This window comes from Vulpes vulpes, chromosome 1 (assembly GCF_048418805.1).
Source record: "Vulpes vulpes isolate BD-2025 chromosome 1, VulVul3, whole genome shotgun sequence".
NCBI classification, from domain to species: domain Eukaryota; kingdom Metazoa; phylum Chordata; class Mammalia; order Carnivora; family Canidae; genus Vulpes; species Vulpes vulpes.
In genome coordinates, this window is record NC_132780.1 from 60,028,513 (window position 1) to 60,041,855 (window position 13,343).

Sequence of the window (13,343 nt, forward strand, 5' to 3'; positions counted from 1 at the left end):
GAGCCCTGCGCTGGACTCCCTCCTCAGTGGGGAGCCTGTTTCTCATTTTCCTTTGCCTCCACTCCCTCTTCTTGTGCTCTCACTCTCTGTTCAATAAATAAATAAAGTCATTAAAAATAAATTAATCACTATCTTCACCTAGCTTTTGGGGTGAAAAAAACTTTTTTTTTTTTTTTTTTTTTAATAAAGATAACCTGTTGGCTTTCTCCTCTGTCTTTGGCCTGGTTATAACTATTGTGATGGATACAAGAAAGTTAAAAAATGTACACTTTTTTTCTTGATATGAAACCTGTGCTTCTGAGAATTTTGATGTGAGGATCCTGGGTATTGTGTTATTATCTTCTAAGATTGGCATTAGTATTGGGGAGGGTACTAGGGAATCTGGAATGGCTCAAAACTGACTGATTTATTTTAAGAAATGATACTTTTTTAACACATAGGAAAACCAAAAAGGAAATACCAGAAGACCCATTTGTCAAAGAATATAGATTATAACTATGGAACGTGAATGAACATAATGATAGGAAAGGGTGTGTGTGTGTGTGTGTGTGTGTGTGTGTATCAAAAAGAGTTACAAAAGAGATTATAATTGTGGTCATACACTCATCTATAAAAATCTGAATGCCAGTTTTCTGCTATGCCAGGCTTAAGAGGAGCCCAATCTGCTTTCATGGTGTTCCTGAGCGTGATGTTCTTATTATGAGGAACATAAAATTTCCTAAGATTTTGTGAGGAAGATTAAAGTCAGTCATCTTTGCATAGCCCAGGACCCTAAGATACTCTGGCTGCGTAGAAGACCCTGATATGGCTAGGTTGTTTCCAACCAAAATGCTTGCATTTCAAAGACTGAGATTAGTGTTTTTCTTGCTCTTCTTTCTCATCTGTTTTACTTCTTCCTTCTTTTGAGTAAATAATTGGCCAACTACGTTAGTTATTTGTATTATATTAGACTTAATAAAACTATACAACTCATTCTGAACATTTGCCTCAAAAGATTTACTTATTTCTAAAATAATATTCCAGATCCTTGAAAGATGCAAACTTCTTTAGTTTTCAAACATTGTTATGTGAAAATTACAAAGATAACTTAAGGCACAGTGGAAAGATTCCTGGAGTGTGAGTCAGAGTAGTTGAGCACAGACTCTTAATAAGCATCTTTCTAGTTATGGTACTTAAACAGATAGTGTAACATCTCTGAGTCTCATTATTACCAGTGGTTAAGATAAGTGAGTGAGACCAGGTGAAATTCACTGAGTAGTTTTTCATTAGGGTTTGAAAAAATAACATATTTTTTGGTATGTGTTTTCTTCAAGGTCAGCCTCTTTGAGTATAAGAACAAGGGAGTAGGTGGCAACAAGAAAAGGGTCTGTTCTTACAACCAAAGTGACAATATTTTTGGAACAGTTAGCACAAGTCTATAGTTCCTTAGCTAAATATACAAGTTCTTCCATTGACTTCTGCCTGTCTCTCAATGTTGCCTTCTTTTCTCCTGCTGAACTAGTGTACCTATAAGTTTCCCAGATAAACCTCACTGTTTCTATCCCTCAAGACTTAAGATACATTATTTTCTCTGATTTGATTGCTCATCGTTGCCTTCCTCAGTATTCTTCATGAGCAATGTTTGTTAATTTCTTTTGTACCATAAGTTGTTGCCTCGTATGTTCTTCTAGATGTGTTTTTATCATGGCTTTACTTGTTTGTTGAAAGGAGAATACAGATAAAATCTTAGCACACCTGGCACCTAGGTTGTATCCAGTAAGTGTTCATCATTATTATTAGCGTTATTGTTCAAGGGTTTCTTAAATTCTGTCTGGTCTATTTTACATTGCTAAGGCATATAAAGAGTTGAGTACATGATAGGTGCTTAAAAACATTTGTCAAATTAATTAAGAAAGCTTTAAGAATCAAAATCTCTTCTTCATTAATCCTGTTCATTCCTTTTCAATTTGTGTTTTTATACTTAAAGTTTCAGTGTGAAAAGGAAATCATTAAGATTCGTTTCTCATTTCATTTCTAAATCCACATACAAATTATTTCCAATTCCAATACAAATTACTTCTTTAATGACAGAAAATACATCTGTTACTTCATTAAAATTATAGTGTTCCTCTAGCAAGATGTTTCTTTCTTCTTTTTTTAATCAAGGTGACTTTGTTTATTTTTAAAGATTTTATTTATTTATTCATGAGAGACACACACGGAGAGGCAGAGACATAGGCAGAGGGAGAAGCAGTCTCCCTGCAGAGAGCCTGATGTGGGACTCAATCCCAGGACCCCAGGATCATGCCCTGAGCCAAAGGCAGATGCTTAACCACTGAGCTACCCAGATGCCCAATTTCTGATGGTACTTTAAAAGAGGACAAAGTCTTTGCAAAAGTTTTTTTTCCCCCAACATATTCATTTTCTATTGCTGTGTAGCAATTTACCATAAACTTAGTACCTTAAAACATTTCTTATTTCACAGTTATCATAGTAAAAAATCCTGGTGAGCTCAGTTGAAATTAGGGGGGTAACTAGCTGAGATTTTCATCTGGTGACCCTGAGGGGGAAACAGTCTGCTAAAAAAAAGAAAAAAGAAAAAAAAAAAAGAAAACAGTCTGCTTCCAGGATCATTCAGGCTGTTAATAGAATGTCTTAATATTGTGTTCCTTGTGGTTGTAGGACTTGTGTTCCTACACTTGTAGGACTGTTTCTGTTATCTTGCTGGCTATTGGCTGGAGGTGGTTCTCAGCTTCCAGAATTTATCTTCATTTCTTGGCTCATGTACATTTCATCTTTAAAGTAACAGTGACATGTCGAATCCTTTTCTTGACTTGGCTTTCTACAACTGGCTAGAAAAGTTCTTTTCTTTTGTGATTAGATTCGGGCTTGTGTAATTTCCTATTTTAAGATCAACTGTACTATACAGTATTTTGTAATCATGGGAGTGATATATTATCATATTCACACATTCTGGGGCTTAGGACAGGACATCTCTGGAAGACCATATAGTTCTGTCTTTCCCATCCACCCTCTGACTCCATGACTATTCCACATGTAAAATATGTTAACCAATTTTATGCTCCTCATATGTCTCATACCAATACAACATCTTCTCAAAATTTAGTCATATCACCTAAAGCATCTAAATCAGTTCAGATGAAGCTCCCGGTCAGAATTCTTATCATCTGTGAATCTGCGATACTAAGTGAACGTTTAATCTAAAAACAAAAAAAAAGGTAAAAAAAAATGGTGAGGCATCAAGAAGGTGAGAATTACAGACATGATGACTCAAAATGGGGGAGAAAAAGAAAACAAAAGGGAATAACTGGTTCAAAGAAGTTTTGAAATTCATTTAGGCAGATTCCCTTTGGTTTCAAAGTGTGGGGATAATTCTCTGTGGCTTTTGGCTCTTCCCCTGAGCTCCTGATTCCATTCTCTAGGTTCTTGACCCACTTTCTTCCCACAGAATTTCAGGGGCCCAACAATCTTCTTTTATTTTGTAATCTCTTTACACTTTTAGTCTATGCTGGCAGTATTTCTCAAGAATCTCGTGGGTCTCCCATGGTACAGTAATTCATCCCATTAGACAGATCTCAAGTCCACAAATTATTTTGAGATAATCCCTACTCTATATGGCTAGTTTTGAAGTGGCTGAAGGACATAGCTCCCTTAAGCTTCTTAGAAGCTGTTTGATTTGATTGAGAAGATAACTGAAGTAATGTCACTGAGTATCTTTGGCCTTTTGATCTTTCCAGTATTTGAGCAAAGGCACATACTCAGTCCTGTACTTATTAGCTTTTTCTCTGTGCTACACTTTCAGAAACAAGGTTTTTATTTTAATAGCTTACACCATCAGGACAGGCTGAGAATTTCCCAAATCCTCAAGTCCTGGTTCCTTTCAGTTTAACTATTCTAACATTGATTTGCCCCTCTTTTCTCACATTTTACTATAAGCAGCAAATTAAAAATAGGTCCACAAGCTGCTGGCTTGTGGGGTAGCCAGTGTCTAAAACAGGTTCAGTGGTTCTGAACATTGGCTCATGTTAGAAACACCTGGAAAAATAGAAGAATCTTGATGCTCTGGTCACACCCCTGAACAATGAAGTTCAAATGTTTGGTATGGAGACCTAGGCTTCAGTGTTTTTAAAATCTCCCCCAGCATATACCACTGTGCAACCAGACTTGAGAAACCACTGGTCAGAAGATTATTGTCCCTCATCACTGGCAAGGGCTGGTGGATTTGCTCCAATGGTCTTTAGAATCACTTATAAACAAAGTCAAATTTCTCCATTACAATAGACTGCAGCTGAGAAAACAAAACGTGCACCACATTATTTAAATAAAAAACCAGCACACATAGGATGTGTTTGGCTTCACAGATCCTCAGAAATGTTATTGTTTCTGTCCTTGCATAATTTTGCTATTGAGTTCCTGGGTATAAGCACATCTTGGGAATAGTGGTTGCAATAAGAAAAATAAGCCATAAAGTTTTTCCCTGCATGAGCCTGGAGTGGTTGAAAGGCTGATTTCTTAACATCGACTTTCTGATCTTCTCAGGGCTCACAGAATTCCAGGGAAATTGAGTGAAATTGAGTGTTGGCTCTAACTTATTCTGGTCCATTCCATATGAAGTGAGTTTCTTCTCAGTGTTGGCCTTCTGATAACTAGGATTACCCCTGTTTCCCACATATACAGAAAAATATCCATTTATAATCAGTGACTCTTAGAATCACTTTCTTTTGCTTAAACTAATTATGTTAGTGTTTGTAACTGCATGCAAATGACAGGGAGTCTGAATTAAACAGAAGCGGTGTTTGGTGGGATAATGGGGAGCTCATAGGGCCATGGGAGATCTGAAGGACCAGATTCAAGGCTAAATGTGCAGGAACAATGCCCAAAACCATGTGTAGAATTGTCTGAAGGGCACTGCTGCTGCTGCTAGATATTAGAATTTCCCTGCTGCCATTTTGTACTAGGAATACAACATTGCAGTGGCCTTGTGGATGAAAGCTGCACACTCTCCATCTCCATCCTCACTAGAAAATTGATTCTGTGTGCTTCCTCACCTTGTTCTCTGTGGTCTTCTATCTGAATGTCTGATTTTCAGGATTGCTTCTAACTGCAGGGAGATTTTCTACCTTGGCAAGGCTGGACTTAAATGGTGGCAAATTCCTCAGACATAGGAAGGGTATTCAGAGCATGCAGGGGCAATAACATGTCAACTGTTTATTCTTAGAGTCCTCTTTTTGTAATTCAGGTTAGTATAAGCAGCATCAGTTTTATTCCACTTCAATGAGCATTTATTCAGGGTCTACTGCATACTCATAATGTAAGCAAGATGAAGATATATTGGTTATAGAAGTGTTTATAGTTTGTGAGGGAAAGTTTCACATGGATTATTTCAATACAGTGTTATAAAATGTAATGGATTGACAGATATACAGAGGAGGAGGGAGACCTTAGTGCTACAAACTGAGAACAAAGTGGGAGAAATTAATATATTTTTTAAGAGTTTTATACATTTATTTGAGAAAATGAGAGCGAGAGAGAATCCTGAGCAGGAACAGGAGGAGAGGCGGAGGGAGAAGCAGACTCCCCGCTGAGTAGGGAGCCTGACGTAGGGCTTGAGCCTAGGATCCGGGATCATGACCGGAGACGAAGGCAGCCACTTAGCCAACTGAACCACCCAGATGCCCCTAATATGCCATTTCAAAGCTCATTTGCCTTTAAATAAGGAATAATGAATTAGCTAATATATATATTATATTTATGTTTTTCTGCATCTCACTAAATGTTATATGTAAATGTTATGTAAAAGATACTTCAAGCAAGTATCTTTTAAATTTTGTTATTATTCCTATTATCTAGCATGTAACTAGGCACATAAGTGTCCAAGTATTTTTTGTTGAGCTGAATAATTTTGGAAAATGTATAGCCACAGTGCTCCCAAACATAGCCAACTATACTATGTATATAATATTGTAGAAGAAAATATTATTTTAAATCAAATTGCTGTTTGACCATCATACTGATAATTAACAGTTGTTGGACTGGGAATTGAAAGGTTTAAGATTGTTATAGTTTTCAGAAGATTAGGTTTTCTTTTCTTTTCTTTTTTTAAAGATTTTATTTATTTATTCATAGAGATGCAAAGAGAGAGAGAGAGAGAGGCAGAGACACAGGTTGATGTGGGACTCGATCTAGGGTCTCCAGGATCATGCCCCGGGCTGCAGGCGGCACCAAACCGCTGCCACTGGGGCTGCCCAGATTAGGTTTTTTAATTCAAACTATAGCTAAGATAAGATTTATGTGAAAATAAAGTTTAAAAGTTAACATTAACATTTTCATGATATCAACTGTTCCTTATTATCATTGTTATTTCATGTTCAAGAACTCTTTTTTAATACTAGGTTTGAGTATGCACTGATTCATGACTAGGATGATGGAAATGTTTCAGAGGTTTCTTATACATACTTGAGATATCAGTAGGTTAATTCTAAAAAATCATATATTTTACTTTTTTTCTTGGAAGACTTATACATTTTTATTTTAAAAATTCATCTTAGGGATCCCTGGGTGGCGCAGCGGTTTGGCGCCTGGCTTTGGCCCAGGGCGTGATCCTGGAGACCCAGGATTGAATCCCACGTCGGGCTCCCGGTGCATGGAGCCTGCTTCTCTCTCTGCCTATGTCTCTGCCTCTCTCTCTCTCTCTCTCTGTGACTATCATAAATTAAAAAAAAATTCATCTTAAAATTAATTAGAAAGTAATTTGTCCTTTTAAAAAGTAAAACTCTAAACACATATAAGGAACATACTCATTATCATCTTCTACCAAACCATTCCCATCCATTATTATTCCCTTGAGGTAATTGATTATAATGGAGTATATTCTTCAACATCTTTCTTCATGGCCATAAAAACATTCACATACACAAAACAGTTTATTCTTTTTTACATTTTTTCTAACTTAATATAACAGATAAATAGCTGTAGCACTTTTTTTTTATTTGCAAATATTGCCTTGTAAGGTTGCACTAAGATATACTCAGCTATTATTCCTCTATTATGAATATTCAGGTGGTTTCTAATGTTTTTTTTTACGATTAGAAATAATGTTGTAACCTTCATATATACATATTTATTTGCCGTGATGTTTTTAACAAAAGTGGGATTACTGGGTATGCAGATTCTATTGTAACAGTTATGTAACATCCTCCTCCCTATCACCATAAGGGAGATGATTGCTATGTGACTTAGTACCCCCCACTGGTATTATCAAAATTATAGACATAAAGTTGTTTATAATATTTTTTATTATCTTAATGTCTTCAGAATTTGTAATAATATCATTTACTCTATTTATGATGTTAATAATTTGCTTTTTGTCCTCTGGTTCTGTTTTGATCTATCTCTTGACAGTGCTTATTTTTACTTTTTCTTTTACTAAAAAGCAAATTCTGATGCTTAATAGCATTATAGTACTTGGATATATGATCAAACATAATTCTGGATGTTTCTGTCAGGTTTTTTTTTTTTTTTGGTCAGTGTGTTTTTGGATAAGATTACCATTTAAACTTGTGGGCTTTAGATTGACTGATGAGTGGATAAAGAAGATGTGAGATATATATACACATAAACATATATATATGGAATATTACTTGGCAATCAAAAAGAATGAAATCTTGCCATTTGAAACAATGTGGATGGAACTAGAGTGTATTATGCTAAACAAAATAAGTCAGAGAAAGACAAATATTGTATGATTTCACTCATGTGGAATTTAGTGGAATTTAAGAAACAACACAGATGAACATAGAGAAAGGGAAGGAAAAATAAAATAAGATAAAAACAGAGAGCAAGGCAAACCATAAGAGACTATTCAATATAGAGAACAAACTGAGGGTTGCTGGAGGTTGGGGGAGGATTGGTTATATGGGTGATGAGCATTAAGGAAGGCATTTTTTGGGATGAGTACTGGGTATTGTATATGGGTGAATTCAGGATTCTGCTCCTGAAACCAGTGCTGCACTGTATGTTAACTAACTTGAAATTAAATTAAAAAAAAGGGCAGCCAGGGTGGCTCAGTGGCTTAGTGCCACCTTCAGCCCAGGGTGTGATCCTGGAGACCTGGGATCGAGTCCCATGTCGAGCTCCCTGCACGAAGCCTGCTTCTCCCTCTGCCTGTGTCTCTGCCTCTCTCTCTCTCTCTGTGTGTCTCTCATGAATAAATAAATAAATAAAATCTTAAAATAAATTAATTTAAAAAATAGAAAATAAATCTGTGGGCTTTGGGTAAAAGAGCAGGTTGCTCTCCATAATGTGGTAGGCTTCATCCAATTAGTTGAAGGTTTCAATAGAATAAAAGCAGAACTTTCCTTTTTTAAAAAAAATATTTTATTTATTTATTCATGATAGACATAGAAAGAGAGGGAGAGAGGCAGAGACACAGGCGGAAGGAGAAGCAGGCTCCATGCCAGGAGCCCGACGTGGGACTTGATCCTGGGGCTTCAGGATCACGCCCTGGGCCAAAGGCAGGCGCCAAACCACTGAGCCACCCAGGGATCCCCAAAGCAGACCTTTCTTGAGCAAGAAGAAGTTCTTCCAGTAGGCAGCCTTCAGACTTGCACTGTGACATATACTCATCTTTGAATTTTCAGCCTAATAGCCATCAGATTTGAATTATAGCATCAGCTCTTCCGTGGTCTCCAGGCTGCTAGGCTGCCCTACAGCTTTTGGACACACCAGCCTCCATGTGAGTTAATTCTTTAAAACAAATCTCTTTCTATAAATACACACATACATGTCCTATTGGTTCTATTTCTCTGGACGACATTGAGTAGCTCTTAATGATTTTCTATTGAATACCAGTCATTGTATGAAGAACAGTAGAGGTTGAGAGAAATAATACTGATGTTTTAGAATGTTCATGCATATTTTTTCTTCCAGTTTATTATCGTGGGAGTTTAGTCAATATAATTTGTAGTTGTGCTGGATTTAAGTTTTGTTGTTGTTGTTGTTGTTGTTATCATTATCCTTATTACATCTTAGGCTTCAAATTCTTTAGTGGTGGCCTGTTATTATCTTGTGCTTATTACGGCAGCTGAGGTAGCACATAGTTTATCTTCAGTGCTCTTCTTCAGCCCTGAGATTGGAGCAGTCCCTGTGCTTGGTATTTTTTTTTTTTGTACTTGGTCTTCTTGTCCAGCTTCAGTCTTAGGCAGAGTGTGCCTGTATCTTAAGAATGGGGACTTCTGAGCATTCTTGGTCTTCTTGACAGTGGTAGCCAAACTATGTATTATATCTTTGTGAGGAGGGGTCTTGGGCAGGATAGAGTTTTCTTCCTCTTTGCCGGTGGAAACAAACCTTTGTATCAGCACAGGATTCTGGACTCAGGAGATTTTCTGCCCATTCCATAGAAATAGCTTTTGTTTCTATTCTTCTAGAAGCTTTCAGTTTTTGCTTGACTCTTGGGTGTGGGAAAGAAGAATTCCTTAAAAAAACGTCTAAAGAATTCCTTCTAGGGGTGCCTGGGTAGCTCAGTGGGTTAAGTGTCTGCCTTTGGCTCAGGTCATGATCCCAAAGTCCCAGGATTGAACCCCATTTCAGGCTCCCTGCTCAGTGGGGAGTCTGCTTCTCCCACTCTCTCTGCTCCTGGCTTGTGCTTGCTCTCTCTTAAGTGCTCTCTCTCTCTCTCTCTCTCAAAAAAGTGAATAAAATCTTAAAAAAAAATAAGAGTTCTTCTATACTGCTTAGAAGCAATAGATCTGTACCTGGGCTGTGGTGGCAAGAGTGTTTGCTCCCTCTTATCCAGTCTTTTAAGGTTTTGGCTCATGCAGGAGGTTGGAAGCAGCAGTGTTTTGTGCCTGTGCCTCAGTGGTGACTGATCACCACTCACAGAATGTCCCCTTTGATAAGTGTGATGCTCCCTGGTCTTCTCTCCTGCCTAGAATCTTTCTTATGAGTACCTAGTAGAGGCTCATGAAAAAGAATCTGTGAGTATGAACAACCCTCTGTCTAAGGCTCTAAATTATTCTAAACTGTTACATGCCCACACTTGGCCTGTAGGAGTATGTTAAAGTGTTAGCTGATTTGTTCTTGCCTACATTTTTGGCAGCCACCTTTTCCTTCTGTGCTCTGCCAAAGATGAAAGAGTTCATCTCTTTTGGAGAGACTTGTCACACTTTGAAATTCAGTTCAGTTGGTTGCCTTGTTAGTTGAGGTCTCTGATCAGTTTAAGAAACATTTTTTGTAGATTATCTGTTTTTTTTTCTTCTTATTGCTAGCATAGGAGTAGTGTTCGTTGACAGCTTTCTATACTTTAAGCAGAATATTTATTATTTAAATACTATGCTATCTTTTAAAAGAAATTAAGAAGAGAAAAAGTTGCCTTTTATATTTACCCATATATTTACCATTTTCTCTCACTGCTTATGATTTCTTTCTGTATGAATTTCCACTGGGCATCACATCTGTTTAGCCTGAGGAGCTTCTTTTAGTTTTTCTTAGATCTGCTGGCAACAAGCTTTGTCAAATTTTATGTACATAAGAAGGACTTTATTTTGCGTTTATTTTTTGAAAGACATTTCACCAAATAGAGAACTGTATTTGACCACTTTTTCTTTCTTCTCCATTTTAGATCTTTAAAGATGTTATTCCATTGTCTTCTGGCTTCAGTTATTATTATTTTTACTAGAAGTAACCTGCTATTCTTATCAGTGTTTCTGCTTATATAGTGTATTTTTGCCTTTGGCTTTTAAAATTACTTTTTTTACCTTTATTTTTTACCTTTATTTTTCAGTAGTTTGATGATCATGTAAGTACTTCTTCCTTCTGTTATCACATAAAAGTAGATTTTTAAAAAAGATTTTATTTATTCGTGAGACACACACACACACACAGAGAGAGAGAGAGAGAGTGAGAGAGAGAGAGAGAGAGGCAGAGACACAGGGAGAGGGAGAAGCAGGCTCCACACAGGGAGCCCAACATGGGACTCGATCCCAGGTGTCCAGGATCACACCCTGGGCTGAAGGCGGCACTAAACCACTGAGCCATGCCGGCTGCCCAGGGAATAGATTTTTTTAAAAGTTATTTTGCTTGGGATTTAGTGAGCTTATTGAGTCTGTGGGTTCTCTTATTTGAAACTTAGAAAAACTTGGTTATTATTTTTTCAAATATTATTATTCCCTTGTCTCCCTCTGGGACTCCAATGGCACTTGAGTTATACAGCTTAATATTCTTATATAGTTCATTGATTTAGTGTTTATTTTTATTGTTTTTCTCTGTTATTGATTTGTCTTTATATTCACATTTCCTTGCTTTTGCAGAGTTCAATCTGCTATTAAACCAATAAATTTTTGATTGTATATATTGTATTTTTCAGTTCTTGAATTCCAATTTTTTTTGGTTAGAGTTGAAAATTCTCTCTTGAAATTTCTCATCATGTTGGTGATTACATCCATCTTGTCCTACAGTTTCCTTGACGTATTTATAATGTACAGTCCTTGTTTACTAATTCTTTTTTTAAAGATTTTATTTATTTATTCATGAGAGACACAGAGAGAGAGAGGCAGAGACACAGGCAGAGGGAGAAGCAGGCTCATTTCAGGGAGCCTGATGTGGGACTCGATCCCTGGACTCCAGGATCACGTCCTGGGCCAAAGGCAGGCACTAAACCACTGAGCCACCCAGGCGTCCCTGATTCTTTTTTTTTTTTTTTTTAAAGATTTTATTTATTTATTTTGAGAGAGAGAGTGTGCATGTGCGTGAGAGGAGAGACAGAGGAGGAGGGAGAGCGAGAGCGAGAGAATCTGAAACAGACTCCACAAGGAGCATGGAGCTGGGGGTTGAGTTCATGACATGAGCTGAAACCAACAGTTGGACACCTAACTGATGAGCCATCTAGGTGTCCCTCTCATTACTAATCCTGACATTTGGGTTATTTGTGGCTCTACTTCTATTGATACTTGGTTTTGATTATAGATCAAAGTTGCCTGCTTCTTTGCATACCTAATCCTAAATATTATTGGTAGTATGTTGGACAATTGATTCTGGTTTTTTGCTTTGAACAGTGTTGAATTTAAAAGGCATTTAAATCACTGGCAAATCACTTATATCCTATGGAGGATTTGTTTAGCTTTTTAGGATGGTTTGTTTTTATTTTATTTTTAATTCAAGGATGTAGCCCATAGTTTTGGGTATAGTCATTATTTGTAAAGCTGATATACTTCTTGAGTTTTTTTTTTTTTAATTTATTTATGATAGTCACAGAGAGAGAGAGGCAGAGACACAGGCGGAGGGAGAAGCAGGCTCCATGCACCGGGAGCCTGATGTGGGATTCGATCCCGGGTCTCCAGGATCGCGCCCTGGGCCAAAGGCAGGCGCCAAACCGCTGCGCCACCCAGGGATCCCTACTTCTTGAGTTTTGATGGAAAGCTAATCTCTTCTGAGGTGGTTGGACTTCAATTCCAAACTTGTCTTCCCAGACTACTGAAATTCATGCTAAACTATTCTAGTCTTCCACGTGAGTCCTTGAAACCTCAACTGACACTCTAAATTTTAGAACTCATTCAAATATTTAACAGGTATTTGTATGCAGAGTTCAGGGCTGACCCCTCTGTGGTTCCCTCATGTCTGGGATTTCTCTTTCAATTTCCGTCTGCTCAGTCAACCCTGAACTTTGACCTATCACTCTGCAATAAAGTAAGACTATTATTTTTTGCTTGAGTGCAAACATCCATGCACAGACCAAACAGGGAGTGTCCTTAAGAGAAAAATCCAGTCAAATGTGGGCTTATCTTATTTTGCTTCTCTTTTCTAACAGGCCATTCTCTCTCTAGTTTCTGCTTGCTTTTGTAGGATTGACATTTTAAAAGCAGTTTGGACAAAAGAGCAGTTTTGATTTCAGTATAATTGCAAAGCACAACAATTTCTTCCCTAAAGTATGTGAAGTAAGAACAAAAAGCTGAGCAAATAATGTTTTTCTATACATGTTATCAAACCATTTCTTGTGCCTTTTTCCTCAAAGCTTCTTAAGGTAGGGGTTTTGCTAAGCCTGAACTTCAAAGCTTACAATGATCTTCCTTTACTAGATTTTTGATGCCGTGAATAGTATACATTATAATATTTATATAGCTAATCACTTTTTTTGTGCTTAGTCTGTTCCAGACACTATGATAAGTGTTTAAGAGTATTGTTTCCTTAAACTTCATAATTACCTCGTGAATTAGGTTCTGTTCTTCCCATTTTACATGGGAGTTACTGAGGCCTAGTGAGACCTAGTACTTTGTCTAGGGTCATAACAGATGTGATAGGACCAGGATGCACATCCACATCTGCATGACTCCAAAGCCTATGCTTGTAAC